The sequence below is a fragment of the Balaenoptera musculus genome, chromosome 11, assembly GCF_009873245.2.
Source record: "Balaenoptera musculus isolate JJ_BM4_2016_0621 chromosome 11, mBalMus1.pri.v3, whole genome shotgun sequence".
Classification (NCBI taxonomy): Eukaryota; Metazoa; Chordata; class Mammalia; order Artiodactyla; family Balaenopteridae; genus Balaenoptera; species Balaenoptera musculus.
Genome location: NC_045795.1, coordinates 80,184,029 through 80,206,103, shown reverse-complemented (window position 1 = coordinate 80,206,103; position 22,075 = coordinate 80,184,029). Strand labels below are relative to the sequence as shown.

The following is a 22,075-nucleotide window of genomic DNA, read 5'->3' as shown; positions in this document are numbered from 1 at the left end:
AATAAGGAAACACAAGCTTTAAATGACACATTAAACAAGACAGACTTAATTGATATTTATAGGACATTCCATCCAAAAACAACAGGATACACTTTCTTCTCAAGTGCTCATGGAACATTCTCCAGGATAGACCATACCTTGGGTCACAAATCAAGCCTTGGTAAATTTAAGAAAATTGAAATTGTATCAAGTATCTTTTCCAACCACAATGCTATGAGACTAGATATCAATTACAGGGGAAAAAAATGTAAAAAATACAAACACACGGAGGCTAAACAATACACTACTAAATAACCAAGAGATCACTGAAAAAATCAAAGAAGAAATCAAAAAATACCTAGAAACAAATGACAATGAAAACATGACGACCCAAAACCTATGGGATGCAGCAAAAGCAGTTCTAGGAGGGACGTTTATAGCAATACAATCCTACCTCAAGAAACAAGAAACAACTCAAATAAACAACCTAACCTTACACCTAAAGCAATTAGAGAAAGAAGAACAAAAAACCCCCCAAAGTTAGCAGAAGGAAAGAATTCATAAAGATCAGATCAGAAATAAATGAAAAAGAAATGAAGGAAACAATAGCAAAGACCAATGAAACTAAAAGCTGGTTCTTTGAGAAGATAAACAAAACTGATAAACCATTAGCCAGACTCATCAAGAAAAAAAGGGAGAAGACTCAAATCAACAGAATCAGAAATGAAAAAGGAGAAGTAACAAGTGACACTGCAGAAATACAAAGGATCATGAGAGATTACTACAAGCAACTATATGCCAATAAAATGGACAACCTGGAAGAAATGGACACATTCTTAGAAAACCACAACTTTCTGAGACTGAACTAGGAAAAATAGAAAGTATAAACAGACCAATCACAAGCACTGAAATTGAGACTGTGATTAAAAATCTTCCAACAGGGCTTCCCTGGTGGCGCAGTGGTTGAGAATCTGCCTGCCAATGCAGGGGACACGGGTTCGAGCCCTGGTCTGGGAAGATCCCACATGCCACGGAGCAACTGGGCCCGTGAGCCACAGCTACTGAGCCTGCGCGTCTGGAGCCTGTGCTCCGCAACAAGAGAGGCCACGATGGTGTGAGGCCCGTGCACCGCGATGAAGAGTGGTCCCCACTTGCCGCAACTAGAGAAAGCCCTCGCACAGAAACGAAGACTCAACAGTCATAAATAAATAAATAAATAAATAAAAGAACGTGAATTTCTTTAAAAAAAAAAAAAAAAAATCTTCCAACAAACAAAAGCCCAGGACCAGATGGCTTCACAGGTGAATTCTATCAAACATTTAGAGAAGAGCTAACACCTATCCTTCTCAAACTCTTCCAAAATATAGCAGAGGGAGGAACACTCCCAAACTCATTCTATGAGGCCACCATCAACCTGATACCAAAACCAGACAAAGATGTCACAAAAAAAGAAAACTACAGGCCAGTATTGCTGATGAACATAGATGCAAAAATCCTCAACAAAATACTAGCAAACAGAATCCAACAGCACATTAAAAGGATCATACACCATGATCAAGTGGGGTTTATCCCAGGAATGCAAGGATTCTTAGATATATGCAAATCAATCAATGTGATACACCATATTAACAAACTGAAGGAGAAAAACCATATGATAATCTCAATAATGCAGAAAAAGCTTTTGACAAAATTCAACACCCATTTATGATAAAAACTCTCCAGAAAGTAGGCATAGAGGGAACCTACCTCAACATAATAAAGGCCATATATGACAAACCCACAGCAAACATCGTCCTCAATGGTGAAAAACTGAAACCATTTCCTCTAAGATCAGGAACAAGACAAGTTTGCCCACTCTCACCACTATTATTCAACATAGTTTTGGAATTTTTAGGCACAGCAATCAGAGAAGAAAAAGAAATAAAAGGAATCCAAACAGGAAAAGAAGAAGTAAAACTGTGACTGTTTGCAGATGGCATGATACTACACATAGAGAACCCTAAAGATGCTACCAGAAAACCACTAGGGCTAATCAATGAATTTGGTAGAGTAGCAGGATACAAAATTAATGCCAGAAATCTCTTGCATTCCTATACACTAATGATGAAAAATCTGAAAGAGAAATTAAGGAAACACTCCCATTTACCATTGCAACAAAAAGAATAAAATACCTGGGAATAAACCTACCTAGGGAGACAAAAGACCTGTATGCAGAAAACTATAAGACACTGATGAAAGAAATAAAAGACGATACAAACAGATGGAGAGATATACTGTGGTCCTGGATAGGAAGAATCAACATTGTGAAAATGACTATACTACCCAAAGCAATCTACAGATTCAATGCAATCCCGATCAAACTACCAGTGGCATTTTTCACAGAACTAGAACAAAATATTGCATAATTTGTATGGAAACACAAAAGACCCCGAAGCCAAAACAATCTTAAGAAAGAAGAATGGAGCCGGAGGAATCAGGCTCCCAGACTTCAGACTATACTACAAAGCTACCGTAATCAAGACAGTATGGTACTGGCACAAAAACAGAAATATAGATCAATGGAACAGGATAGAAAGCCCAGAGATAAACCCATGCACCTGTGGTCACCTCATCTTTGATAAAGGAGGCAAGAATATACAATGGAGAAAAGACAGCCTCTTCAATAAGTGGTGCTTGGAAAACTGGACAGCCTCACGTAAAAGAATGAAATTAGAACACTCCCTAACACCATACACAAAAGTAAACTCAAAATGGATTAAAGACCTAAATGTAAGGCCAGACACTATCAAACTCTTAGAGGAAAACATAGGCAGAACACTCTATGACATAAATCACAGCAATATCCTTTTTGACCCACCTCCTAGAGAAATGGAAATAAAAACAAAAATAAACAAGTGGGACCTAATGAAACTTGAAAGCTTTTGCACAGCAAAGGAAACCATAAACAAGACGAAAAGACAACCCACAGAATGGGAGAAAATATTTTCAAACGAAGCAACTGACCAAGGATTAATCTCTAAAATATACAAGCAGCTCATGCAGCTCAATATCAAAAAAACAAACAACCCAATCCAAAAATGGGCAGAAGACCTAAATAGACATTTCTCCAAAGAAGATATACAGATTGCCAACAAACACCTGAAAAGATGCTCAACATCACCAGTCATTAAAGAAATGCAAGTCAAAACTACAATGAGGTATCACCTCACATCAGTCAGAATGGCCATCATCAAAAAATCTACAAACAATAAATGTTGGAGAGGGTGTGGAGAAAAGGGAACCCTCTTGCACTGTTGGTGGGAATTTAAATTGGTACAGCCACTATGGAGAACAGTATGGAGGTTCCTTAAAAAACTAAAAATAGAACTACCATACAACCCAGCAATCCCACTACTGGGCATGTACCCCGAGAAAACCATAATTCACAAAGAGTCATGTACCACAATGTTCATTGCAGCACTATATACAATAGCCAGGACATGGAAGCAACCTAAGTGTCCATCGACAGATGAATGGATAAAGAAGATGCGGCACATATATACAATGGAATATTACTCAGCCATAAAAAGAAACGAAATTGAGTTATTTGTAGTGAGGTGGATGGATCTAGTGTCTGTCATACAGAGTTAAGTAAGTCAGAAAGAGAAAAACAAATAACCGTATGCTAACACATATATATGGAATCTAAAAAAAAAAAAAATATTCTGATGAACCTAGGGGCAGGACAGGAATAACAACATAGATGTAGAGAATGGACTTGAGGACACGTGGAGGGCGAAGGGTAGGCCGGGGCGATGTGAAAGAATAGCATTGACATATGTACACTACCAAATGTAAAATAGATAGCTAGTGGGAAGCAGCCGCATGGCACAGGGAGATCACTTCAGTGCTTTGCATCCACCTAGTGGGGTGGGATAAGGAGGGTGGGAGGGAGACGCAAGAGGGAGGGTATATGGGGATATACGTATGCATATAGCTGATTTATTTTGTTATACAGCACAAACTAACACAACACTGTAAAGCAATTATACTCCAATAAAGATGTTAAAAAAAGGAAAAAAAAGAGAGAGGAGAGAGAAAGGGAGGAAGGGAATGAAGTAGGGAATGAAGACACAGTTGCATCTTCAGTCCTATAGCAAAGCTGGTGTGCATTGGGAAGCTTCATCTGGCGGCCAAGACTTCTGGAGACCAATTCTAGAGGGTTTGTAATGCTATGGGAATCTTCAGGTGTCCTTTCCTCCAGAAAAACATTCCTCCCCTACTTTTGAGAGTTGGAAAACAAACGATGTCAAAAACACAGTATGTGCTCCTGGCAAAGAGCATACGGAATCCATATAACAGTCCTTATCCTAATTTCCCTGATCCCTGCCCCTCCCAGAGTTCACTGCCGTTGGCCTGCCAAGGTATCCGTTCCAGAAAAGAGCTTGCTCAGAAGCACAGCTGTATCCAACCAGGGCAATGAGAAATCAGTTTTGCTGTGACCCAGTTGGCAATATAGATTGGTCGTTTCACAAAAGCAGGTAATCATCTCTCTTTTTAAAAGTCATTGTGATGATCAGTGAGAATATATGTTGCTTGCAGATATAAAAAGAGAAGATTAAAGAAGAACCTAAATTTTACCTTAGTAAATCTAGAGAAAGAATCATTAAAAATAAGCTTCAAAAAAACAAGAATACAGTTGAGTAATCCCTCAGAAACAAAGTGATTTTTCTATAGTGTTATAATTATAAAGTGTTTGCCTATGTAATATAAGATTTATCCTCGGTAAGTACTCAGAAAGTACCCTGCTTACGCAAGTACTCATAGTATGCTTACTTTATGCTTGCATATAATGAATTTTTAATTCATGAAAAATAGAACTACTTCTGTTCAACAGTTGATCAATAGCAATAGTAGATGATCTATTATGCCACCTTTCTTTTCCACCTGTATTTCTCCTCAACTTCTAAAATAGTCCTCTAAAAGAAAGCTTAGGTAGACAAGAAAATTGGGACAGAACTTATGATCAAGATTTAAAATTAAGGCAAGAAATATATTTCCAAAATGTATATTGTGTGCCTATCTTCTTTCTCAAATATTTTACAATTAACAATGAAACATTTGTAATTTTAAAAAGACTTGGTTTTAACTATGCATTTGTTTATATGAAAGTTTATACCATTTGTCAATTGCTTTGGGCAGGAATTTGGAGATGGGGGCCATTGTTTTATATGCATTGTGTTCTTATTCATCAAAGAATCATGCAAAATATTACAAGTAAATCATGTAGAATACTGCATCAGGCCCTGGGCTGAACCAGGATCAGCCTTTGAAACAAATTCAGAGTCTGTCTTCTTGTAGTTCTGTCTCATTGGAAATGACAAATTAGGATACATGTGTAAGGTTGCATATGCCTCATTTACTGTAAAACCGCTAATTGTTGGGATCACACTGGACTAGAATGGTCTAAAGAAATGGTAGAGTCACTTAAAATGTAAAAACCATATTAGCTGTAGGCTGTACAAAATCAGGCAGCAGGCTGGATTCAGCCCAAAGTCTGTAGTTTGCCAACCTTTGCTAGAGAATATCTATGTAAAGTAGACGTTTGAGTTTATTATTTCATTTGAGTTTATTATTTCATGGAAGGAAATTTATATTTTATTTTATTTTTTAAAAATTTTATTGGAGTGTGGTTGATTTATACTGTTGTATTAGTTTCAGGTGTACGGCAGGGTGAATCACTTGTACATATACATATATCCATTCTTTTTTAGATTCTTTTCCCATATAGGTCATTACAGAATAGAGTTCCCTGTGCTATACAGTAGGTCATTATTGGTTATCTATTTTATATATAGTAGTGAAACAGGAGGGAAGGGGGTAGGGCACAATCTTTAAAACAATGATATAGCCATAGGACATGACAAAGACTGGTTAGAACCGACTGGGTCCAAGATGGCAGAAGATTTGACTTCCAGTAGACCTTGAGCCTCATTATATGCTCATTGTAATACATTAGCATGCTAAATGACACACCCACTGGCACCATGACAGTTCTGAGGCCAACCATAAAAGGTCAAAAAGTGGGTGGTGGCCCAATTCCTGGAAATTCCCACCCCTTCCCCAAAATAATTGGAATAATCCTCCCACTCATTAGCCTATGAAATTACCCAGCCCATAAAAACTAACCACAGCATATTTTGAGGCCATTCGCCTTCTGAGATGGTCCACACTCTGTCTGTGGAGTGTGTTTCTTTCTAAATAAATCCATTTCTTACCTAAAAAAAAAGAAAGAAAGAAAGAAAGAAAGAAAGAAAGAAAGAAAGAAAGAAAGAAAGAAAGAAAGAAAGAAAGAAAGAAAGAAAGAAAGAAAGAAATGGTAGGAAACTGAGACTGCAAATTCTCTGAGCTAATGTGACACACCTATACCTTGTATGCACGGCAGCTATACCTGTCCTGTGTAGGTGAGGAAGGCCAGAGGGCTGTGAATTTGGGTAGCAGTTGGGCCTCCCAATGAGGTGCAGATGCCGTGTGTGTGGTCTGTATCTATCTAAAAAGTTAAGAAAAGATGCTGTTAGGCAAAGCCTTCTGGATCTCAAGTCTGATAGCCATTTAGAATCTATAACTATCACTGGGCTGATACAAACATATTAACTGAAGTCCCTTTTTTCTGAAATGTCCCCTGTCTAATGCTTTACGATAATTTACTCATTCTTCCAAAAATAATATCTACCCTTCATAGGAGGATTTTTTTGTAAGAGAAACTGTGTGTACAGCTTTGCAGACTAGGTGCTGCATGGCTCCAAGGGGTGCCAATCACAATGTAATTCATGTGAATGTTTCACAGATTTTTCATTGCACAGCTCTGGGGGACAATAATTACACTGCATTCTATGCAAGTGGCAACCCTTGGAGTGGCACAGTGCACAACCTACACAGCCTTACATGGCGGCCCTTGCTCTATCTCAGTCTGAAATTTGTTGCCTCCAAAATGGACCCTGCCTTGGAGCAGAGAAAGCGAGGATTTTGTAGTAAATGCTACTGATGCACTGCCCCATATCTCCCTGGTTCACCTGTAGCTATGGTAAACAGTCCCTGGCACACCAACAACATCTCAACTCAGGAATCAGTGTTTCTCATCCTCCACCTGAGTGCTCTCTCCTGGGCTGGGTGCTTTGCTGGAACCATCAATATATGTGGGTAAATCAATGCCCCAGCCCTCACTCTAATAGGGAGATTTTGTACGTTTTCCGCATTGTTTCTCAGAGGTTCCCCAGGAGAACTGAGCCCTAGTTGCTTCCAGCCCTAAACTGCTGTTTTATGCACACTTTATTGCCTTTTCCCCCTTTTCTGTCTCACTTTTTCCACTTTCTCATTTGTGCTTTCCAGGAATTGTCTCCCCCCAAAAAACTACCTGCACCCAAGTCTTTGTCTCAGGGTCTATTTTAGAAGAAATTAAGACAGATGCCGTTAGGAACAAGTGACCTTATTTGGTTCTGTAACCTGAGTGCTGGTCCAGGGCTAAATACACGTTGGATGAATAAATGAATAATTCTTGTACAGGGCAATGGTCTGCCTCCTCTGATCATGAAGGTGGGAAGTAAGAAGACCACGTTAGGCAGTGAGTTCTCATGCCCCAAACTGCATCTGTGACAACATGACAGAAAACTCAACTGCCCCTCACAAATGCAACAAAGCATTGCTCCATTGCAGATGCAAATGACTGCTCCTTTAGCCAGCCCTGACATAGTCCACATTGTAATTTTGAGTAGGGAGAAGTATAAGATCCTTTGTACTTATGCTATAAAAAGTCTCTCTCCACCCTTCAAATTCTCTTCAAGCTCTTAATAAAATACCTGCAGACACCCCCATTCTGAACTTGGACACAAAGCCTTGAGATAACCTAGCTTTGGAAAAATGATGAGTGCATCTGCTTCCTAACCAGAGAAAGATATAAGATTCTGGGGACAGGGAATTTTAAATCCATTTCTTTGTTCTTTAAAATCACTCCTTTATCTCTGAGCCTCAGCAACGCTTTTTCCTCTCTAATTCAGGGAGGAATACATGTGCAAAGACTGTGAAATTAACAGAGTGTATGCACAATCTCGATAAATAAACATGAAAACCTTTTCGTTGCACATGGCTAGCTTCATTCAATTAGTGAAATGTTAAAACACTGTTGCATTGTACAACCTAACCTCTTAATCTGTGGAAAAACTAAATAAAACGAATAAAAAGCTAGTGGATAAAAAAAGCTTGAAATTCTTCTGTTTCCGGCAAAGTACTCAGCCAAACACGGAAGCAGAAGAATCTGTTTTCCAGAATTCTCATTGCCATCTCACAGCACCTTTAGTCCCCCTGGTCAATACCCTTCCCCACCTCCTAGTACCACAGTCTTCCTCTCTGCAGTCAACTAACTTTCCAAAATGTTAGCTGATAGCTAAGGCAAGAAGAGTGCTTTAACGTATTCATGGCAAACATATTAGAAAAGCCCTCACTTTGTCTTATTGTGCAGATGGCACACATTGCTAATCTACTGCTGAAACAGCATCACACTGCTCAACAAACTGCTGCCAGCAGACAGCAGCAGTCAGTAAGAATTGGTACAAGAAAGTCATTCCTTCAACTATTCTTTACTGAAGTCCAACTATGTCCCAGTCACTGTTCTCACTCAAGGAGGACAGCAACGAAAAAGCAGTGTCCTTGATGACATGATATAGTGGTGAACAAAACAGACGATATGTTCTTGGGGCATCAGCATTTTAATAAGTGCTTTGGAAAACAGAAAACACTGAACATCCAAAAGCATGAAGGTGTCAGAGTAAATGGTATGGCTGCTTTTGATATTCCATCAAATAACTGGTCTTGACATTTTCATTAAAGTTTCCAGTTGTAAGACAAGCAGTTCTAGCACTGTATCATTAGGTCAATTATCTCATTATTGATTAAAAATTCAGACACAGGGGAAAGAGGTACATAAACTGGGTAGGGTATCCTTTATTTTACTTCTTTCCAACACATTGCATGACTACTATGTGCCAGGTGCTAAACTAGGGATGGGGATACAAAGATGATTAAGTTTCATTCTCTGACATTGTAATGCTCACAGTGTAATAGGGGATACGGATGGCATATCCTGACAGTGTCTCTGACCTCCTCACCCTTGTACCTTACTTGATACTCACCCTGACCCTGACCAATACCAAGATCTTGACTCTGATGCTCACCCTAACCATTATACTACCTTCACCCTGGAGCTGACCCTCACCCTACCTTGACTCCGATCATGACCCTCACCCTGATCATATACACCTTCACTGTTTTTTTTTTTATAAATTTATTTATTTATTTTTTTATTTTTGACTGTGCTGGGTCTTCATTGTTGCGCACGGGCTTTCTCTAGTTGCGGTGAGCGGGGGCTACTCCTCGTTGCGGTGCGCTGGCCTCTCATTGTGGTGACTTCTCTTGTTGCAGAGCACGGGCTCTAGGCACACGGGCTTCAGTAGTTGTGGCACATGGGCTCAGCAGTTGTGGCTCACGGGTTCAGTTGCTCTGCGGCATGTGGGCTCCTCCTGGACCAGGGCTCGAACCCGTGTCCCCAGCATTGGCAGGCAGACTCCCAACCAATGAGCCACCAGGGAAGCCCCTACACCTTCACTCTTATGCCACACTGATACTGAACCTGACTCTGATCCTCACCCTGATTCTCCCCTAAACAATGACCCTACATTCTCACCTTGTCCTTGATCTTAATACTCATCTTGTTTCTGAAACTGACACTAAACTTCACCCAATATTTGACCCTTATTTGGCCTCCCTCTACCTCTGATTCTTACAGTGAACCCAAGAGTAACCTTGATTCTCAACCTGACCTTATCACCCTGACACTGACCTAATAGTACACTCCTCACCCTGACTCTGACCTCTGCCTTCACTCTGAGAATAAACTTTTCACTGATCATGACTCTTATTTTGACCCTGACACACATTTTAACCCTGATTCTGAACCTGAAACTGATCCTGATCCTTTCTGTGACCCGAAGCTCACACTCACCATGACAGTGACCCTGAACCTCACCCTCATCCTGTCTGTGATCCTCTCCTGACCCTCATTACTAACCTCACCCTGAACTGAACCCTACCCTCATCCTGAGCCTGACACTCTGTCATGATTAAATATCTAATCAATACCCTGACCCTGACCAGAGCCTGACACTGACCCTGATACTGACCCTAATCCCTATTATGACCTTGGCCCTGACGTGAGCCTTGCCATCATGAAGATGAGTTTGAATATGAAATCTTGTACAGTTATACTCTGGTTTTATTGAGATTCCTTGTAACTCACAGTAAGAATGTACTTTTGAGAACTATGTATACTTTTGAACTTGCTTACACTTGCACTGCATGCTTTCAAATATGCTGCTTTGATTTGTTAATATGGTCTACCTCAAAGTAAGAAGTGCAGTTGAGAAGAACATGTAGTTCTCATTGATTTGCCTCAGACAGAGCCTGGGTTCAACTCTGTTAATTCTTACAGCCGTTAAGAATTTTCTTTAGAGAGGAAAGTTTGATTCTGAACTTGATTTCTTCTTTACAGCTTGTCTGTACACATATATACAATTTTCAACTATGTTTGCTTTAAATCGCAATAAGAAGTAACTCTTGGAAACAATGTGTAAATATGACCTCCTTTTCACGTATACAGCTTAGGTTATTCTTACCCAGTTCAAACTCAGAAGAAGAAAGAACAGTTGAGATAAAGTGTATTTGAGTTCTGTTTTTGTTTTTTTTTCCTCACATAAATCTTACATATGTCTCAGTTTAGGCAAACAAGAAGTAGTATTGAAAACAATTCATATTGGTGCAAATCAGCTCAGCCTCAGACATTCCTTTCATAAGAAAGTCTTCATTTCTCCTTAGAGTAAAGTGAGATAAACATAAGGACAGCAAAACACATTCATTTCAAAGCCACATTCTTACTTAAAGAAAAAAAAAAAAAGATATAAAACACTGTTTACAAACCATAATTTTAGTTGACCCCTTATTTCTTAAATTATCAGTGATTTAAAATATGCAAATGCCTTTGGATGATAATACATATATATTTGTATTTGCCTTCTCAAAATTTTTAATTAATATGAGATAATGCTCACACAAAAAAATTACCTGGATGGTTTTTAACTTTCTGTCCTCTAGGTGTCACTTATGTCTATAGAAAAAGAAAGAAAATAATGATTACTTCAATTAAAGATAATAATTAATGTAGATAGTTGATTACACTAAGTACAAGAATTACAGAGAGAGATTCTACTTGATTTTCTATGTGTTTATTTTAAAAACTTGTTGCAGTTCATTCACATAATGAATGTAATTTGATCTATATATTGTTTTATTTAGTAAACTGGCAGTTAAATTACATTTTAGAGCTGTATGTATAAACTTTAAATTACCACCTGATTATGTGTTTGTATATCCACAAAAATACCCAATTATAGAATTGGCCCTGCTTTCTAACAACACCTAATCCAGAGCAAACCCTTCACTTCCATAGACCTTCCCCAAATCACCCAACAAAAGACCAAATTCTATAATCGCTATTTTATAATAGTCTCTTACTGAGACACCCTCTGGCACACCACAGCTGTGTGTTCTCCCTCGATGCAACCAGTAATAAGCCCAGTTTATTCAGTCACAGGTATGTTCCCGGGAGTCATTGACTCAAAGGCACTGACAAATCAAATGCACACATAGGCACAGGACCTGTGGAGTCAGCTTTGCTAGAGTTAGAATACCTTGTATTTTTGCCATTTCAATATGTTAAAATATTAGGATATAAATATTTACTATTAAAAAAAGAAAAGCTGGGTGGTTTTAAACTTTCTGTCCTCTGGGCATCTCTTCTGTCTAAAGAAAAAAAAAAAGGTTGCTTACTTTAATTAAAGATACTAATTATTCTAAATGTTGATTATACTAGGTTTAATGATTTCACAGATCACAGGTCTATATATAGGATAATGGTATTTTCAGAAACTTTAAATTATCACCTATTTATATGTTTGCATATATAGGTGTGCTTGAATTCATACAAATAAATGTGTATTAACAGATCCTTTACTAAAATTTGTTACATAAATGATGTTTCAAAGAAATAAATTAGAATTTAGGTCTTTCATGTAAAAATTATTATTATTTTACTCCCGGATCGACAGAGGTTCCTTTTATCACCAAATTATTGTTAATTCTCAAAGTTTTACGCATACTCTTCAACTATTCTTTTGAGATTCCCTTGGGTATACCTGGCCTAATTTTACTTGTTAATGTTTTTAAAAAATAAAAATAAAACGCCATCGCACACTTTAATTCACCCCTAAAATATGGACCACGGTACCAGCAGGTGGAGACACCGAGCGCGTGCGCTCCAGAAGCCGAAGCGTCACCCTTTGAACTGCGAGCCCGCTGGCCTGCCCAGCGCTAGGGCACCTTCTTGAAGGAACAGGTAGTCGCAATCTGATGTTTATCTGAGCCCCGACCCTGCCTCCTGTGTCGTTCTTCCTTCTGAGGAAAGAGGAAGATGCAACAGATCTCCCTGCTAACCCCTATCCTGGCCGAGCCGCCGTAGCAGGTGCTCCTGGGGCTGCGGGGGGCTCCCTCGCGCTTGAACTTCGCGAACAGTGAAGGGGTTTTGAGAGCTTTGTTAATTTTAGTTTTAAAATTCCGTTAGTTCTCTGGGTTGTTCTTGAGGACTTGTAGGCAATAAGGACAGTGGAGTTTCTGCGTAAAAGTACTTAATCGCAGCAATAGTAAAACGAGTATCTCAGCCATTAAAGTAGTAAGTGGGAATCCCCTGGTGGGAAAACAAAACCAAGCCACCCAAGAATGGGCATAGCTCTCCAGCAAGGAAAAGCTTAGATGCACGCTGACAATAAATACACAATGGAAGGAACATATTTCTAATTCACTGCAGAAAGGATTTGTATGAAGTCCATTTGGAGGTGTTTAAAGGGCCCTAGGGCCCTTGGTTCCTGTCCAGGACCCACCTTGACAGTTTAAGGATTGTGTGGTTGGCAGGTGGGACTTGCTCTTGGAAACATCCTTGACGTCTACATGCAAAATTAGGCTACTGGTGTTGGTCTGATATTGTTGCTGATTCGTCTTTGCTTTATGGGCAAAGCCATGTAGAGCTGTTGTTAAACTCCCTTTGCAAGTGTTTTGGCATATAAGCAGCCCTCCAGAAAATGTAATGAACATCCTAAGTTGAAATAGGGACTTGTTTCTGACATTCTTTGAATTCCTCCAAGACTTTTCTTGTCTGTATGATTATAAGAGTATTTATCTAGGTTAACTTTTTTTTTTTAAACATAATAGTGGTCAGCGGAAGCATTGCTGTGAGATTCTAAGTCTTTGACCTTTCATTTTTTATTATAGCTATTTTCTTAGGTACTAACAAACCACCTAAAAGTTCTTTAATGTGTTGTCCAATTTATTTGGACTTTCAAGATTAGAAACACCTTTGCTTCTAAGTGACTCTGAATTTGTGAGCTCCCATGACAGCACATTTGTATAAATATTTGCACTTCTATTTTTTGTGAGCAGGCAACCCTGAGTGAGGATAATTATGCTAGTCATCTGAACTGATTTAATTTCTGGAAGTTTTCTGTCTAAAGGATGACTTTAACTCTGTGATAGCATCTTTAACTTTGAACAAATTAGGTCAAGGCTATCCAAGGGACTCGCGGAGAAAATGTTTGATGAATATGCAAAAAGCATAAGCATTAATAGTTAACCAACAGTTAACAGTTGGTGACAAAAAGGAGCTTCTGTTGATCTGGGCATACAATAATGAATCATTTTACACAAAAGACCCAAATTTTAATTTTATTCTTTTGGCACATTACTTGTGTAACAAATTATAGTAAAGGATATATACCTTTTTTGTATGCATTGAGACATACATAGATATAAAACATATAAATAGGTAAAAATTTAAAGTTTTAAACTATAATTTTAAAATATAATTGTCAGTATACGAAATAAAATATCATCTTAAATTTATTATGTGAATAAAGTGCACAACTTTTAAAAATAAACAGAAAATCACCTCATGTATATACCTGTATCTCTGCAGTGCTTGTACCCAAGATAATCACCTGTCTACACCAAGTACTTTCTTCAGTTAATCACTACTTTCGGGGCTTCCCTGGTGGCACAGTGGTTGAGAATCCACCTGCCAATGCAGGGGACACGGATTCAAGCCCTGGTCCGGGAAGATCCCACATGCCGCGGAGCAGCTAAGCCTGTGCGCCACAACTACTGAGCCTGCGCTCTAGAGCCCGTGAGCCACAACTACTAAGCTCGCATGCCACAACTACTGAAGCCCGCGCACCTAGAGCCCGTGCTTCACAATGAGGGAAGCCACCGCAATGAGAAGCCCGCACACGGCAACGAACAGTAGCCCCCGCTCACCACAACTAGAGAAAGCCCGCGAACAGCAACAAAGAACCAACACAGCCAAAAATAAACAAATAAAATAAATAAATTTATTTTTTAAAAAAATCACTCCTTTCTTTTTTCTCTAGACATAAGAGACACCTAAAGGACAGAAAGTTAAAAACTGTGTAGGCAATTTTTTATGAACATTTATCTCATATTAAAAGCTGTGAGAAGGCAAGTACAAACATATAACCCATGATTATTACTAATCAAAGATATTTGCATTTTTTTAAATCCATGGACATTTTAAGAACAAAGGGTCAATTAAAATTATTTAGTAAACAGTATATTTTTTCTTTTCTCTTTTTAATAAGAATGTGCCTTTTAAAGTGTTGTGCTATACTTGGGCCTCCCTGGTGGCGCAGTGGTTAAGAATCCGCCTGCCAATGCAGGGGACATGGATTCAAGCCCTGGTCCGGGAAGATCCCACATGCGGCAAAGCAATTATGTCCATGCGCCACAACTACTGAGCCTGAGCTCTAGAGCCCGCGAGCCACAACTACTGAGCCCACACGCCTAGAGCCCGTGCTCCTCAACAAGAGAAGTCACCACAATGAGAAGCCCGTGCACTGCAACGAAGAGCAGCCCCCGCTCGCCACAACTAGAGAAAGCCCACGTGCAACAAGGAAGACCCAACATGGCCAAAAATAAATAATAAATAAATAAATTTTAAAATAAGTAAATAAATAAAGTGTTGTGCTATACTTATGTTTATCTTGCTTTACTCTGAAAAGCAATACAGAGTTATTTTTGAAAAGAATGTCTGAGACTGAGTTTGTTTATACTAATACAGATTCTTTTCATTACTATTGTACTACCTAGACTCTTCCTCATCAGCTGTAAGGATGTGCCTTTGAGATGAACATCCACATGTGTGTTCATCTTGGTTTACTCTAATGAGCACTAAGGAGTTTCTTTTGTGAGAAATGTCTGAGACTGAGCTTCTTTCCATTAATACGAATTTTTTCCAGTTCTACTTTCTGTTTGCTTACACTGAGATGTATATAAGATTTATATAAGAAAAAATCCCTCAGAAACTCACACTCATCTCCATTGCATTTTCTTCCTGTTAGAGCAAGATAAGAGGAATCTAAGCCATATATGTGAAAATGAGTTCATATTTATACACTGTTCTCCACAGTAACTTCTTATTGTGAGTTAAAGCAAATAACATTGAAAATCATATTTGTGTGAACAGTCTAGCAGTAAAGAAGAAATCAGATGTTAGTCTCTAAAGAAAATTCTTATTGACTGCTAGAGTTAACCCATGCTTTTTCTGAGGCAAATCAATGAGAACCACACGTTCTCAAAAGTAGACCGTATTAACATAAATCAAAGCAGCACATTTGAAAACACAGAGTACAAGTGTAAGCAAGTTCAGAATTATACATTGTTCTCAAAAGTGTGTTCTTATTGCTAGTTATAAGAAATCTAGATGAAACTAGTGTGTAAGTGTACGAGATTTCATGTTCAAACCCAGCTTGGTGATGGTAGGTCATTGTTAGGGTCAGCAGAATTCTGAAAAGCATTATGAGAGTCAGAGTCACATTGAGGGTCAGACAGGGTGAGGTTGAGGGTCAAAGTCATGATGACACTGATCTTTAGGATCCTGGTGAGGGTCAGGATCAGTGTCAGGATCTGGGTCAGAGTGTATGTCAGGGTCAAGGTGGGGGTCAGGGTCAGTGAGGGAGTTAGTGTCAAGGTGAGAGAGACGAGAAGGTCTGGTACAAGTTCAGAGTGACGGTGAGTATACATTTCAGAGTCAGGGTGAGGGTCAGGTTGAGGATCAAAGTCACTGTCAGGGCCAGGCTAAGGGTGGTGATAAGAGTTAGGGTAAACATATGAATGAACTTCAGGGTCAGGGTGAGGGTTAGGATCAGGGTCAAGGTGAAAGTGAAGATGAGCCTCAGAGTAATAGTCATTGTTCAGGCGAGGGACAGGATGAGGATGTGGGTCAGGTTGAGGATTCCAGTCAGGTTCACTGTCAGTGTGAGGTAAGAATCAAGGTATGACCAGGATTAGGGTCATGTTGAGGATCAAGGTAACAAAAAAGTGAGGGTAGGGTTCAGGGTGAGAGTCATAGAAGGGTCAAGGTCAGGGTGTTTGTCAGGTTTGGAATGACGAACAGGGTAAGGTCAGGTTGATCATCAAAGACAGAGTAATATTTGAGGAGTAAGGAAGTCCGATCCAGTGTCAGGGTGACGTCAAGGTCAGAGTCACTTTGAGGATAAGGGTCATGAAGAGGGTAAATACGAGCTTTAGGATAAGAGTGAGGTTCAGTTTGATGAAGGCGAGGTTCTGTGCACTTATGTGGGTAAGGGTCAAGGTTACAGACATGGTGAGAGTAAGGATGAAGTCCAGGGAGAGGGTCAGGGTCAGATTCAGAGTGAAGGTCAGGGTCAGAGTCAGCATGAGAGTCAGAGCAAGGGTGAAGGTCAAGTCACATTCGGAGAGAGGTGGATGGTCAGCGGAAGGGTTTGTTGATGGTCATGGTCAGTGTCAGCTTGAGGGACATGGGACATGGTGAAAGTCAGGGTAAAGTTTAGGATCAGGTAAGGTTCAGGGTCAAATTCAGTTTCTGGGTCAGTGTGAGAGTAGTGTCTGAGTCAGGGTCTGCTTCAGGATCAGGGTGAAGGTTTTCAAGGTAAGATGGCAATCAGGTTCAGTTAAAGGTAGGGGCAAGTTAAGAATCAAGTTCAAGTAAGGCTCGAGGGTGGGAAGGTCAGAGCCAGCATTAGAGTGACCTCAGGATCAATTTGGGAGATGGTCATGGAGGATGAGGGTCACAGTGAGGGTCAGGTTGAAGGTCAGTGTCAGGTCACATTTTGGGACAAGGTCATTGTGAGGCTCGTGATTAGGGTCAGGGTAAGAGTAAGGTTCAGTACAAGTTCAGAAAAAGATAAGGGTGAGGGTCAGGCTACCAGAAATGTGAGTGTAAGGAACAAGGTAAAGGTCAGATTCAGAGTGTATGTAAGTGTGAGGGTTATGGTCAGGATCAAGTTATGTGCAAGGTTGAGGGTCAGTGACAATGTCATTGTTACATTTAGGGTCAGATTTAGGGAGAGATTCAGGGCGGGGTTTTCAGAGTAAAGAGTAGTCAGGGTGAATATATAGATCAGGGTTACAGTCAGTATCAAGTTCAGGCAGCATCAAGTTCAGGGTCATGGTGAGGGTCACAGTTGGTTTCATATCTGTGGTCAGGGTCAGGTTGATGATGAAGTTCAAATTCGTGGTCAGGTTTAGGGTAAGGATCAGGTTGAAGGTCAATGTCAGGGTGATGGTCAAGGTCAGGTAAGGTTCAGGATCAGTGTCAGGGTGTTGGTCATGTTGAGGATGATAATCAGGGTGAAAATCAGGGTCAGGTTGAAGGTCAAGTTCAGGGGTAGGGTTAGTAGTAGAATCAGTTTCAAGGTGTCATCATGGTCAGATTTAGTTTGAAGGTCAATGGAGAGGATTAGATAACAGTCAGGAACAAATTGAGGGTCAGATTCAGAGTCCATTTTAGAGTCAGGGTCAGGGTACTATCAACATGATGGTGAGGGTGAGCCTGAACGTCAGGGTCTTGAAGAGGGTGAACAATCAGGGTTAGTGTGCAAGTCATGGTCAGGATCAGGAACATGGTGACTTTGACAAGTTCAACGTGATGGGTGAAGATGAGAATGAGTCAGTGTCAAGATCAGGTTCAGGGTCAGAGTCTGGGTCAGGGTATCAGGCTCAGGGGCATGGTGAAGATCAGAGGCAGGTTTAGGGGAAGGATCAAGGAAAGGATTCAGTTCAGCTTCAAGCTAAAGGACAGGTAAAAGTCAGGGTGTGTATCAGAGTCAAGGTAAGGGTGAGGGCGAGGGTCACCAACGCTTTGGGGGTGGCTTATTGTACGGGATAAAAACCCCTATTCCTTAGAGGGGCATTATTTATGCACAGAAAGCCAGCAGCTACTTCATGACCCTCCACATCTTTGCTGTCCAATCCACCACTTCAGGTCTTTGGAAGGACCTACCTGAAAAGCTGTGGACTCTTTGAACCCATCTAGAACAATAAGAATAATCTGCAGTCCTCCAGTGCAATGGCTTCCTTCAGGCCCAGTGAGCCAATGCTCTGGGTTGGGTCCCAATCTCCTCCAGGCACATTTTAATTCTCTATCTTAGAATTAGAAGATGGCTGCTTGCAAGTTCCCTGGCCTTTCACCGATACTCCCCAACCTGCAGGGAGAAGCAAGTGCTGGATGAGGCACTGTAAACACTAGCCCTCCAGCCAGAGACTTCTCGCTGGGACCCAGTTGTCTCATCTGTAGAATAGGGGATTTGGATTTGATGGTCTGTTCAAACTCCATGGGAACCTTTCAGGCACTGACTCCCAGCTTTCAGGTCCTGCTTCTCTTCTGAAGCCTGCAGAATAACATTTCCCAGCTTTTAAAATTCACGTCCCAAACGGGCCAGAAATGCAGGGTACTGATCTCACCTCACAATTCAGAGCCCACCTCCTACACAGCTGCAGGGGTCAGGGAGATTCTCTGGAGCTTTCATTTCTGTAGTTTGTGCTATGAGGATAAGAGAGATTTTTGACATCTCCCCAAATATGAAAACTGTAATATGAAATCTGCTTTTTCAAACAACACCCTATCCCTCACTCCCTTAGAAGAGCCCAGCAAGCTTTCTCAGGCTGTCATTTTCAGGTCTCTTTTCACCTCCCTTTTGGGAATCTCTGCTCTCATATCATTTAAAGATATTGATTATCTGCTCGACAACTACCCTGTTCTCCTTCTTTTTGTCCTGTTTGCCTGTGTTTGGTGTCAGTTTTCAGATAAGAAAAGAGAGTACTGTTAAGGCTCTATTTATAATGTCCTTGAAAGCTGAGTGCTGACTTCTTAGAGCTAAAAAACTGACGGGTTAGGAGGAGAGACTCAAGGCAGAGGGTCATCCCCACGGAGATGACAGCACGGGAAGCACCAGCGTGGGCACGCAGGCATGTCCCCAGGCAGGCGTGCGCATGCATGCACACACACACACGTAGCACACACTTAGCATCAAGGTCAAAATGAATAAAGAGAAAAGAAACACAGGTCCAGGGAAAGAGGGGAAATGCCAGGAGCATAATAGAAACTTGACACATGTTTGGTGAAAAGAAGACCAGAAGAGAGGGAACAAGGGGGGAAGGGAGGAATTCAGAGAGATAGCAAATTTAGTTCAAAAAGCTCGGAACTTGGAGTCAGGGGACTTTCATTTGAAGCCTGGCTCTGCTTGATTTATTAGATTTGTTAGAAATTCGAGCTCGGGAAAGTTTCTTGGCTTCTCTGAATTTGGGTTTCCTCTTCCCTCAAGTGGGTGTAGCATTGCCTTTCCAACTAATCTCATAAGATGGCTATAAAAAATCAAACATAATCATGGTTATGGACGTTCTTTGTAAAGTGAAAAAACTGTCAACACACGAGGCTCTGAGCCTCCTCGACAGAGCTGGCATTTTGTAGATCTGTTTGCCAGCCACTGTGACATGCTCTACGTACATTAAAGCATTTAACCTCACAACAATCCTGCAGGTATAAACTATTATTATTCCTCTTCTACAGATGAGGAAACACACAAAGAGATGGTAATTTGCTGAAGGTCACGCACCTAGGAAGCAGTTAACTGAGATTCAGATAAGGCTTGCCTGAGTCCAGCAGCCAATTCCCTTAATCACGCCGCCACCTCTCGGACCTTAATATGTATCCAGAGCCATTCAGCATACCCAAGTGAGATGAAATCCACCTCCCGGTGTTAACCGACACTGTGTGAGTCACCTTGGGCTGTCAGAACAAAATACCATAGCCTAAGTGGCCCAAACAACAGAAATGTATTCTCTCACAGTTCTGGGGTTGGAAGTCCAAGATCAAGGTGCTGGTAGAGTTGGTTTCTGGTGGGAGATCTCTTCCTGGCTTGCAGGTGGCCGCCTTGTGTCTGGGTCTTCACGTAGCTTTTTCTCTGTACGTGTGGAGAGAGGGTGGGATCTCTGGTGTCCCTTCCTCTTCTTATAAGGACGCCAGTCCCGTAAGATTAGGGACCCACCCTTATGACCACATTCAATACCAGTTACCTCCCTAAACGCCCTATCTCCACATACTGTCACATTGTCGGGGGGGGGGGGGGGCGTCAGGATTTCAACATATGAATTTGGGGAGGACCTAATGCAGTCCATAACAGACATGTAATAGACACATACTCCAAAAAAACAAATATTCTGTCGACTTTTTCTCCCCAAGGAGGAATTTTTTAAAATCCCATCCCATCACCAGCAGCCACTGCAGCAAAATTCTTCAGCTCTGAGTCCTGCCCAGATAACTGCTCCCCCATAAAGCCAAGCAGCTCTGCTGTAAAATGAATGAAGCGGGTTTCGTGCAAAATATCGGAAACGTCCCTTCTCTCTCCCTCCCTCCTGTTCAAGAGCATTCTGAAGAAGTGAAAGGTCTGTCCCTTGTTCCCCTCTTGCCAGGCGTTCCTATTTACAGTTTCTGGCGAGTCTGAAGGGAGTCAAGAGTTTTCATGTCACTTCCATGGCTTTGCAGCATACTTTCCCACCCCCTTCTCCTGGGTCGTTAGAAATTATTATTCCTGGTTCCCATGGGGTGGCGGTGAGGGGAGAAGGGAAACAGAAAGAAAGGTTTGCAGTATGCGAAGCTGCAAGCTCTTTTAAAAACCAGAAGAAACCTCAGAGGAAAAGACATTGTGGTTTTCTGCCTGTAATGTTTTCTGTTTAGGTCTGCTCCCGGTCAGTTTGTTCCTAAAAACTTAGAGCAAAAGTTTCATGTGGACTTCATCCTTGAATCCTACTTCACAGAGATGCTGATGAGTCCAAGGGCAGACAGAGAAAGGCCAGGAAGGTTTGTTGCCTGGATGCCAGAAACCATGAAAGGGTTTTACAATTCATCTCCCTACTCCTGGTGGCACATGATAAATTACCAGCATTCATCTATCTAACAGGATCAGGCTTCAGAACTTGTGAGCCATATGTTCACGTCATTGCTTTGTGCAAATAGATACACTAAATATGCAACGATCTGGCACATTTCAGGAGAATTTATCAAAATGTTCTCTTGTCCCCCAACATGGATATTAATAAAAAATAATACTGAATAATTCCAAGTGGCAGCCATGCACGCGATTCCTGACTGTAAGTTCAGTTTGCACATTTAATGAAGGTTATTTGTAATCATAAGAAGAAAAAACAAAAAAGCTCAGTAGCCAGAAGTACTTATGGAAGATAGAATGAAGCGTGTATGTTACAGTTTTTACAGATGGATGGTAGAGGAAGGGTAGAAATGTGGTTGAACTTGGTTTATTCCCAATAAAAATTCTGGATTGGGTGGTCAGCCATCTGGGGCAAGAACAAACGTTCTTTACTATGTGACCGTGAAATCAGTCACACTCCATCTTTACTCTCATAGTGCTAATCTCACATTTTCTGGAGAAGAAATTAATATATTTTAAAAATTTCTCTGTTACCAATGCTTCCTCCCTGGTTACCATAGTCAACAATAGAAGTTCTGGGCTTCTAAAGAAAACAAGACTAATAGTTGCATTTCAAATCAACAAACTGTAAGTTAGGAAAAAATCTGGAGGAAAATATATCAAATTGGCAATATTGGTTATTG

General features: G+C 40.6%; 1 protein-coding gene across 1 annotated transcript in view; it reads right to left on the bottom strand.

Annotated features, from left to right (window-relative positions):
• The window catches only part of SLC25A26 (solute carrier family 25 member 26), a 174,393-nt gene extending 154,019 nt beyond the window's left edge, over positions 1-20,374 (bottom strand). Inside the window, exons 1-2 of the mRNA XM_036868498.1 lie at positions 20,293-20,374; positions 11,128-11,170 (exon numbers count right to left, since the gene is read on the bottom strand). The gene's annotated coding sequence lies outside the window, so the exon portion shown is untranslated. The remainder of the gene's footprint in view (positions 1-11,127; positions 11,171-20,292) is intronic.
• Positions 20,375-22,075: the final 1,701 nt, after the last annotated feature.